Genomic DNA, 9863 nt, shown 5'->3' on the forward strand with positions numbered 1-9863 from the left:
TGAGACTTTATCTATTTATTTCACATTGATGAATCAAATGTTCAGCGATCAGATGCTTCAAAGTAACTGAGTACATCTACTCAAGTACCAGTTTGAGAAGGTACTTGTACTTTTACTTGAGATATTTCCTTGTTCTGCTACTTTGTACTATGATACTGCAGCTCATGTACCTGACAGGTGGTAGCTGCTGGACTTTCCAGCTGCAGGTTGTAAGATTAAAAAACACATGATCAGGCATCAAACACATGATTAAAGAGATGAAACCACAGCATGTTTGTCCCTTGTGACTCTGTCGTTCCATCAGCTCAGATTCATTTGAATGAAATGAATTAGATAAAGAGGAGCAGCTGGACACTGTCTCTGTTTCCCTGCATAATTCATGTCTGTAATTAGAAACAGAGAAGAAGAGCCAGTCAGTGGAGGAGCAGCTGATATTTTTACAGGAGGAATGATGTACATTTCAGTATATTGCAGATGAATGATGTGTGTTTCCTCTGCAGATGAAGGTAGAAAGTGTGTGTGAGCTTGATGTGGATGTGAACTCAGCAGCATGGATACAGTGTGAGGACAGAGAGGAGGAGCCCACTACCCTCTAAAACACACTCTGTGTGCGGGAACATGAGAGAAAGACCAGAGCTCAAGCTGAGATGAGAATCTCTAACTGTCATGACTCTTCTCCATGTCAGAGACTCAGCACTCAAGATCACTGCTCATCATTATTCACACACTCAAAGCTCTGTGTGTTGCAAGCAGAAACAGCATCACAAGTTTGATCCAACATGCAAATCATTCAGTTCTGTTTCTGTTTCAGGATCCAGCAGCAGAGACCAGACTCTCCTGAACCCCAGCTGTCTGTCTTTAAAGACGACACCGGTCGAAGGTCTTATCATTAACTTTAAAGGAACGTACGTCCGTCAGCATGATCAGATGTAAGCGTAAACTCGACAGTAAGACTCAAGGTTATTCTAGAAAAGGACTAGTTTGTTCGACATGTTGTTCGAGCTCACGTGCTGAAATCGAGAACCTTACAATAATAAAATAAATTAAGCTGATATTACTTCAACCTACTTATTCATGCATCCAGGTATATCCTTTGCCTTTAGGAGTATTAAACATAGGAATCAACATGCAATGTAATAGGAATAAACATTGAAGTTAAGTAAAGTAGTTTTTATTCAGTCATCACATATACACAGTGCATGATAAACAATAATAGACAGCAAAAAAAACCCAAAGTCAGGTTCAGGCTGAAGCAAAATGCTTCAGTATGCTGCCTACATGCTTAACAATTTAAGCTGTCCCACAAAGAAGAAAAGACTTGTTCACACTTGTAACCCTGAGAAGGACCTCTGTAAACTACTCTTTTGAAAACCAAAAACACATGTTACACATGTTAGGAAGTTCGAACAGCAGCACACTGCTGGACCTGGACTCAGCTGCTCCATGAAGTGTCCCTTTTAATTTTAATCTGGGTGGTAGAAGGTCAGAATATGTAAACCTGAATTTTTCATCAGATCTATCCACCATTTCACATTCATCAGTTCTGTTTCTGTTCAGATCCAGCAGCAGATACCAGCCTCTCCTGAAGCACCGGTGCTGTCTTTAAAGCAGCAACCTGTCGAAGCCGGCTGGACATTAACTTTAAAGGACCGTCCGTCAGCTGATCAGATGTAAGCTGTAATGACAGTAAGACTCAGGTTATTCTAGAAAGAAACTAGATTGTTACGACGTTTGTTTGACCACGTCTGAAATCAAAGAGTTTCTGTTCGTATCGTTGAACGGTCCTCACTGGAAAGGTGGAGGTAAAAACTCTGATCCGTCATAGAGAGGGGGAGACGTGATGTGGTTTAAACATGAGAATAACTTCTTCATGTTCACACAGTCTCCCTGGAAGACATTCATAGAGTTGACCTCAGTTGTTACATGAAAAGTGACAGAAACAGTTGTGTGGAAGAGGAAGTTCTAGAACCCCGCCCATCCCATCACCTGCATCAGCTGACCAATCAACTGCCTCTTCAGAGGGAACGGTCAGCCAGTGTTCAGTGAGGAGAGCCACTATATCGTGCGAGGAGTTGGTGAGAGCTGTTGGACAATAAACAAATGACCTGAAGCCAAAACTGAGCTCGAAGCTACAAACCAGCTCAGCTGATTGTCTGAAGAATCTGATCTTACCAACACCTGACCAGGATCACTACACTAGGAATGTCTTGCATTGCTTCACATCCAAAACCATGACTTTCATGGACCTTTAGCTTGTGTCTCGTCTCATGTGTGGACAGACTCAATCGTGGCTCATCTATCGATTCCTCGCACCAGAGTGGACCAGCGAGAGCTCAGAACAACGAGCCTTCCCAGTGAACTCAGTCTGCCCTAGCAACGTACAACAAACACAGCTGCGGACTCCATATTTATGCTCGTACATGTACAAAACTACTGCTCCATCCCTTTAGTTCAAACTCACCCATCTCTCAGTGCTGCACTTTCAGACAAGATGGCAACATAGTCTCCGTCTCTGAGGCAATCTCCGACACTGCATAACATGAATCTGTTTCCGGATGCTGTCATTCATATAGTTTTCCTGTCCAGCTGCTTGGAGGAGAACAGGTCACTTCTCAATGATAGAAGAAACGAGCTGAGAATAGACCTCGCAGAAGCAATATACTGCGAGGTACCAATATACCCAGAATGCTCAGCGAAGTCAGAGAGGCAGGAATGAGGAATGTGACGGTGAGGAAACTAGAAGAGGCAAGAGAGAGAGAATACAAGCCACCTCTTGTTGAAAACATCACATGATCGAGAGCGAACTTCACGAGAGGAGAAATAAGACTAAAGCAGGAGGAAAGATAGCCGCTCGGACTGTCTGACAGACCCAGCACAGCAAGCTAAAGAGAATATTCCATCAACTGAAATTGCACACCATGATGGAGAACCCATAGAAGAACATTTAACTCCAACGGCATCAAACACATAGAGGAATAACGATCATACTATGTCCTCTATCTTTAAAGGAAGAATTAAACTGTGCATATAATGTTTCATTATAATAGAATACTAATTTCTTTAACTATGTTTATCCATAACAGATATACAAAATGCAGAGTTCGTCGACAAAGTGAACTCAAATCTAACCTGGAAGAAGAGTCAGTTGGTGTGATCCTTAGAGGAGAATCGCCTAAAAGCCAGAAACCCAAAGCCGCGTATCTGAAGCAGATCTACACAGAGCTCTACATCACAGAGGAGGGACATAAACGAGATAGTCAATAGAAATGACCAACATGAGGTCAGACAGAATTGAAAACAGCATACACAGAGAACAACAGACAGAGACACAAGAACGAAAACAACCATCAGACAAGAAGAACATTTTAAATGCCTCACCTGGAAAGAGACGGACCAATCAGAAGAGTGGATGACAAAGGGAGTGGCTGCATTGGGAAACAGTCTTAACACAGAAGTTTCCCACTCTGGACTGGCTGAAGACAAAGACAACCAGGACATACAGTTCACATTTCCACCTCAACCTTCAGAGAGCTGAAATGTGCTAACCCAAAGTAGAAGAAGTTCAGCTTCCAGGTGGGAAACTGTTTCATCACTTTCTTTACTGAAACCAAAAGAAGCAGATTATCTGCGACAGGCTTTGAATCAGTTCACCACAAGATCAGTAAAAACATGGTTCATTCCTATTGACGGTCTGGCAAAACACAAAATGCAGTGTCGACTCTACACTCTGGACTTCCACAAAACACTGAGATCCTTGACTGATGTACAGAGTCCACCAGTGGACGTGCATAAGACTAAGAACAAACCTCATCAGGGTAAGGCAATCACTGCTTCCCTCTGCTGCACTCATGGATACCAACACAACCACGACTGCCTAGCAGCACAACCTCAATCCCTCGAGGTGTTTGTTACAGTGTGACAGAGAGGTTAATCAGAGGAAAATTCACTGACCCAAACAGAAGGAGGAAGCTACTTCAGGGAAGAGGTTCAGAAAAGAGAAGAAGCAGGCCAGAGGATCATTCTCCCACATTCAAGACATCACGAAGCCTCACACTTCATGTGCCACATACACGCAAGTCTTTATGCTTGGAAAATCACTAGCCTACATTCATGGAGGAGGCTGCTTAGAAAAACGCCAGAAGTAGAAGGAGCACGCCATAGCCCAAAGACCTGAACGAGCAAAATGTACACTACACCTTCCTGGTGGTATCAGTCCCAACAAACCTAGAAGAAGGTCAAGCTATGATGGCCAGGATTCTGAGGACAGATTCACAACTGGAAGTCAAGCGAAGCAGGGAGGGTATTGAGTCTCTGGCCGCAAAATAGAGACTATTTAGACAGCAGATACTGCAGACAAGCCGAACCTGAACATTTCTAGTGAATTCATGAACGCCTGACAGAAGGGTGTACAACAGGACAAAATCGATATCAGAGCAGCCCCTCAGGTACTCGACGGACACCAGATTCACATCACACCAGATCTTCTAAAACCATAAGAGGAGAGACGAGACCCTGTCAGAACCACGGAGAAACGGATGATCTCTAGCACTTCGTTCCATCTGAGTGTTCAGGAGTTTCTGGCTGCTCATACACACTGATCCAGTCCTCAAACCTTCTATCAACTCATGGCAGTCAACCTGATAGTACAGAAGAACAAACAAACTCAAACTCAATAGGATGGAAACTTAAACTGTTTAGAAACAAATCCACCAAAATCCATCTACCAGAGATCTAATCCAAGTGACGACAGAGGAACACTCCAAATACAAGAGAGGTTCCAACGAAAAATCGTACACCTGGACTCTATGTTCCATCCGCTTCCCTCCTGGGCCAAGTACTATTCACTGCCAGACCAAATCAGACTCTCCTACAAGGATCTCCGATAGTATACAGACAAGAGAAGTGAGCTCACATGACAATCAGGAAAACAGTTCCCACGAACCTACATCAAGAGCGGACAAGAGATTGAAGAACATCAATAATCGCACAGAAGAAAAGCATCAACCTGTTCCACCTTCTGAATCGAACCTAGAAAATGATCAGTATACTCTAGCTGAGAGCAGATCCAAGAACCGAGTCCCTGAGATCAAGAGAAAAGTCTCTCCAAAAGATTAACTGTCTCCAAACCTGACATCAATGAGTCAGCCTGACTGGGCTTCACTTATCCGTAACCTACTCGAAAGAAGATATCTGGAGTGGAATTCGACCATGAAGAAATACTCTGCTTCAGAGAGAGAGGCTAGTCAATCTGAGAGCTGCTGACTCCAGTGATCAAGAGCCTACCACATCCCAACAAAACCTCTGATAAAGTTCTAAAGAGAAGAAAATATAAATTTACATTTTCATATATCAAAAATCTACTTCTGGATCTTCAACAAAAGAACCAGAGAGAACACAGAAAGTAAATTCTCGTCTTAATACACAAACAAAAAATGAATACATCTCTAATCAGAGAACCTAAGCTGGCTAAAACACCCCGAACCTCTCAGAGAGAAGCTGTGAAAGCTCTGTCAACACTCAGATCCTCAGCTCCAAACAGTCCGTCTACTTCTGACCCGACACCAACTGGACCTGCCGAAAGCAGTAACACACAACCTGCAGGATTCAGGGGTCCAAAAAGAAGCTGGGTCTGCTGGACTGAAGAGTCCCAACACTGTACACTGGAAACTTCTCAAGAGTTGTGATTAGCTGTTTTGTATTCATAGACTACGAACCTAATTATTTACTTTTTTAAATAATTGAATATTGAGAGTTTTCCATGATTCTCTTCAGACTGAGTGGAACTGTAACTACTCAGAGAGAAGCATGTGTAAGCTTTCTGTCACTCAAGAACCCAGTCCTCAGCTCCCAGTCCTCTAGTCTGAGGACACCTTTGGACCTGAAGGTAAAACATAACAAAAAAACCTTGCAGCCGAAAATCAAGGAAGTGAAAAAGCTGAATTGTCTCTGAACAATGGCGAGTCCACACTGTACACTGGAGACTCTCAGGTTGTGTTAAAATATGTTATATTATAACATACCTGAACCTCAATGTTATTACTTATAAAATATTGAGTAATATGAATGGAATAGAGATTTTACCAAACTGAAATTCCTACTTCAGACTGAAGGCAGCATAAGTAACAGTCCATCAGAGCCAGAGCTGTGCAAAGCCTCATCTCTCAATCCTACAGCTTCCCAGATCCCTTAGTCAAATCAAGAGCACCTGCCACCTGCAACAAAAAAAAAAAAAAAGTAACAACCAAACCTGCAGAGACTATAAGGAGATGAAGCTGTTGTCTGCTGGACTGAGAATAGTTCCACACACTGCTACACTGAGAGACCAAACTTTCACGGTAACCGAGATTTCATCAACATTCGCTAAGTTATCAAACAATAGAGGGTAACAAGAGATCAAGTCCAGATTGAACAGAAAGTGCCTAGTAGCGTGTGTGTGTGTGTGTGAGTGAATGGTGTGTGTGTGTGTGTGTGTGTGTGTGTGTGTGTGTGTGCTGTGTGTTTTCAGTCATGATTAACCTATATCCAGCAGAAATGTCTGCTCCACAGAGGAAGGCTGTGCTTCTCTGCGCCTAACAGAACTCTGAGCTCTCAACCCCAATCCCACCTGCACGAGAGCATGGACCTGACCAAGCACCAAACAATTCAATCACAGAGACCACGGAGATGAAAGCTGCAGAGATCATGCTGAACTGAAGGATCACAGGCAACTATGAGCCAGAGACTGCGGACACTCTCAAGGTATGGATAGAGCACCTGCTACAGACACAAACACAATGTAACTGAGAAAAAATCCGCCGGAACACACAGAAAGGAAACCCAACAGACCGAGAAACTGAAAACAATAATCTTAACAGCGAAGGCTATTGACAGATCTCTTACAGAAGAAGCAATTAATGACAAATCAAACAACACCAACAGAGGAGTTTTCTCTTGATGACTTCAGTGTTCTTTATTATGACTCACTGTGTCAAAAACAGATAATTTGACGAAGAAGATGATCTACCAGAGTGATCAAAACCAGCTGTTGTCAGGCCTGTGATTACGGTAGTCGCAGAAGCCCAAAGCAAATTAAGACGGCCTTATGTTGTCTCTACAGATACCGCTTCTTGTATCACTCGAAACATCTCGAGTTCTAATTTCAAACTCGAGAAACAAACATCTGACACCAGATCAGATGAGCCACAACAGTGGAACTCAAACCAATTTAAAGACTATTCAAGCAGCTCCGTGCTTCTATAGGACTTCCTCTCTGAGTCCATGAGATCATGTTTGAGCCGCGAGGCCTCTTTCTATCTCTGCGTCTAACAGTTATCTCTAGGGCATGCCTCTGGACTTTGACTTGAATTTCAAATACCAAATGTCCCAGACAGGTTTGAATGGAAGCTCAGGACCTACATCACCTGAAAGAAAGGCGACGGCTAGACTTTAATCCACTATTGATTTGACTGATCAACACGCACATGCTGAATCTGTCACAGTCTGATCTGTCTGAAAAGTAGAAAAGTACAGAATGTTCAATTTATCTAATGAGATCCCTGATCCATCCTGTCACTGTTAATGAACATCATTCATATAAACTTCTTCTACAGTCACTGCTGCGTGCCACCTGTTAAAACTTGTGCACAGCCTCATCTTCTTAAAGCGTCCTGTGGAGATTTTCGTACAAAAAAAATGTAAAAACACAAGTATGTGTTTACACTCAGTGTTTCTCCCAAAACTCACTGTGTGTTTCACTGAGCTCTCACTAATGTGTTGAGTGTGTTTCCTTCCTTCATCAAACATTTCTAATCATGAGTTGTTCAAGCTGCAGTCTTCTTCTTCCCGTGCCTTTGTTGGGTGCATTGTGGGATATCTTGGCTGGTTAGCTCCACCATTGTGTCCTTCATCTTATTTGCTTGTGACAATTTGTTTGTGCAGCTTAGAGGTCAAGAGACTGAAAGTGTGTGTCTTCACAGCAGAAAACTGATATGAAATGGAGAAAACACAATGATGAAATGATATTTCTCCATGTCTCCTCCTGCTCTGGATCATTACAAGATAAAGACTACAGCTCTTCCTCTGTGGTCAATGTACATCCATACATACAAAGCCTCCATCTGAACACAGTGATCCAAAACAGTCTGTGTATGAGCCATGTAATGTCATGTGTGCATGCTGACAGAGAACGTGCTGGTCTGACCCCCTCCTCCTTTCAGGGGGGAGCCTGGTGGAGTCCGATGTGTGAGAGCAGGTCTGAGGAAGTGTAAGTGTGTTTTTAATGTGATTGATGAAAACAAAGCAGCACATTCAACCATCTTCAAAACTGTCACATCACTGATGTCAGGAGTCATCATACAACTGTCAATAACTGATCAACATGATCAATAACTGCAGCTGTGTGTTGTTCTCTCCATCAGCATTCCTTGAACTCACAATCGACACAAAAACAGTTCAGCAGAGAAGATCAAACTGTCTGACAACAACAGGAAGGTGACACGTGTGGAGGAGGATCAGTCATATCCTGATCAATCCAAGACAGATTTGACTTTGCCTCAGCTGCGTGTTCAACTGGTCTGACTGGTCGCTGTTACTGGGAGGTCGAGTGGAGAGGGGAGTTATATATCAGTGAGTTACAGAGGAATCAGAAGAAAGGAACAGGGAAAGACTGTTGTTGGCTTGGAGAGAACGATCAGTCCTGGAGTCTGATCTGCGCTGATGTGGTTACTCTGTCTGGCACAAATGACAAAAGAGACACTATCTCCTCCTCCTCCTCCTCGTCTGTCTCTACAAGAGTAGCAGTGTATGTGGACTGCCTGCTGGCTCTCTGTCCTTCTACAGAGTCTCCTCTGACTCACTGATCCAACCTCTACACTTCAACACCACCTTCACTGAACCTCTGTATCCTGGGTTTAGGTTCTTGTGTTTTCTTGGTCCTCAGTGTCTCTGTGTTGAGTGTAGCAGAGAGAGTCTCACTGTTGAACAGATAGTTCAGTCTCTACATGTCTGTCTCTTTCACTCACTTTTCAGATTCATGAATTAAATCAGTTGATTTTTAAACTCTTGTAAATGATTCTTGTGAACTTCTTCCTCTTTCTTTAAAGATGGAAACTACGATTATTACAGGATAAAACTGTTGTTTACTTTTACTTTTGTAAGACTGATTTTCTTGTCTTTTCACAATAAAAGCATCAGTGTGAGAACCAGTGTCTCTGTGAATCTGAGGATGACTGAGCTGATTCAGTTCAAACTAAAATGTTTTCACAGTTTGTTTTAAAGGTCTGAGAAAAGACAAAGACAGTCAGTGAAATGGTCCTGAGGCTCTCAGTGATGAAGGTTTATGTCCAGAGGAAAGACTGAAAAGTTGTAAGAAATGAGGTTTACAGTGTCTTTGTCCAAGAGGCTCCAGGTGGTCGATGACTCTCTACAAGTTTGGAGGTTGTTGGTTCAATCCTGAGACAGAGATTTAACTTTGAAAACCAATGTCCAGAGGAAAGACTGAAATTCTCCAAGAGAAGAAGTGGTTCTTGTTTCTGTCCCAGTCTCTCCAGCTGCTGGAAGACTTGTCAAAGGTTTTGAGGTCATGTGTTTTAATCCTCAGTGACTCAATGAAGGTTGACGTCCAACACTAGAAGTGAAAACTCAAAATCTGTCACAGTCTCAAAGTGGTGAGACATTTAGAGGTTGTGTGTTTGATCCTGATCACGTCAGAAAGTCCAACACCCAGAGGAACGACTGAGAAGCTTTTAGAAATGATGTCTCCAGTGTCTCTGGTGTTAGAGGACTCTTCAGGTGTTCTACAGTCATGGGTTTGATCCTCAGGTGACCCAGTGAAGCTTTAAGTCCAACACTAGAAGTGAAAACTCAAAGGCTCTGAGGGAAACCTC

This window comes from Seriola dumerili, unplaced genomic scaffold (genome assembly GCF_002260705.1).
Source record: "Seriola dumerili isolate Sdu_G_001 unplaced genomic scaffold, Sdu_1.0 BDQW01000403.1, whole genome shotgun sequence".
NCBI lineage: Eukaryota > Metazoa > Chordata > Actinopteri > Carangiformes > Carangidae > Seriola > Seriola dumerili.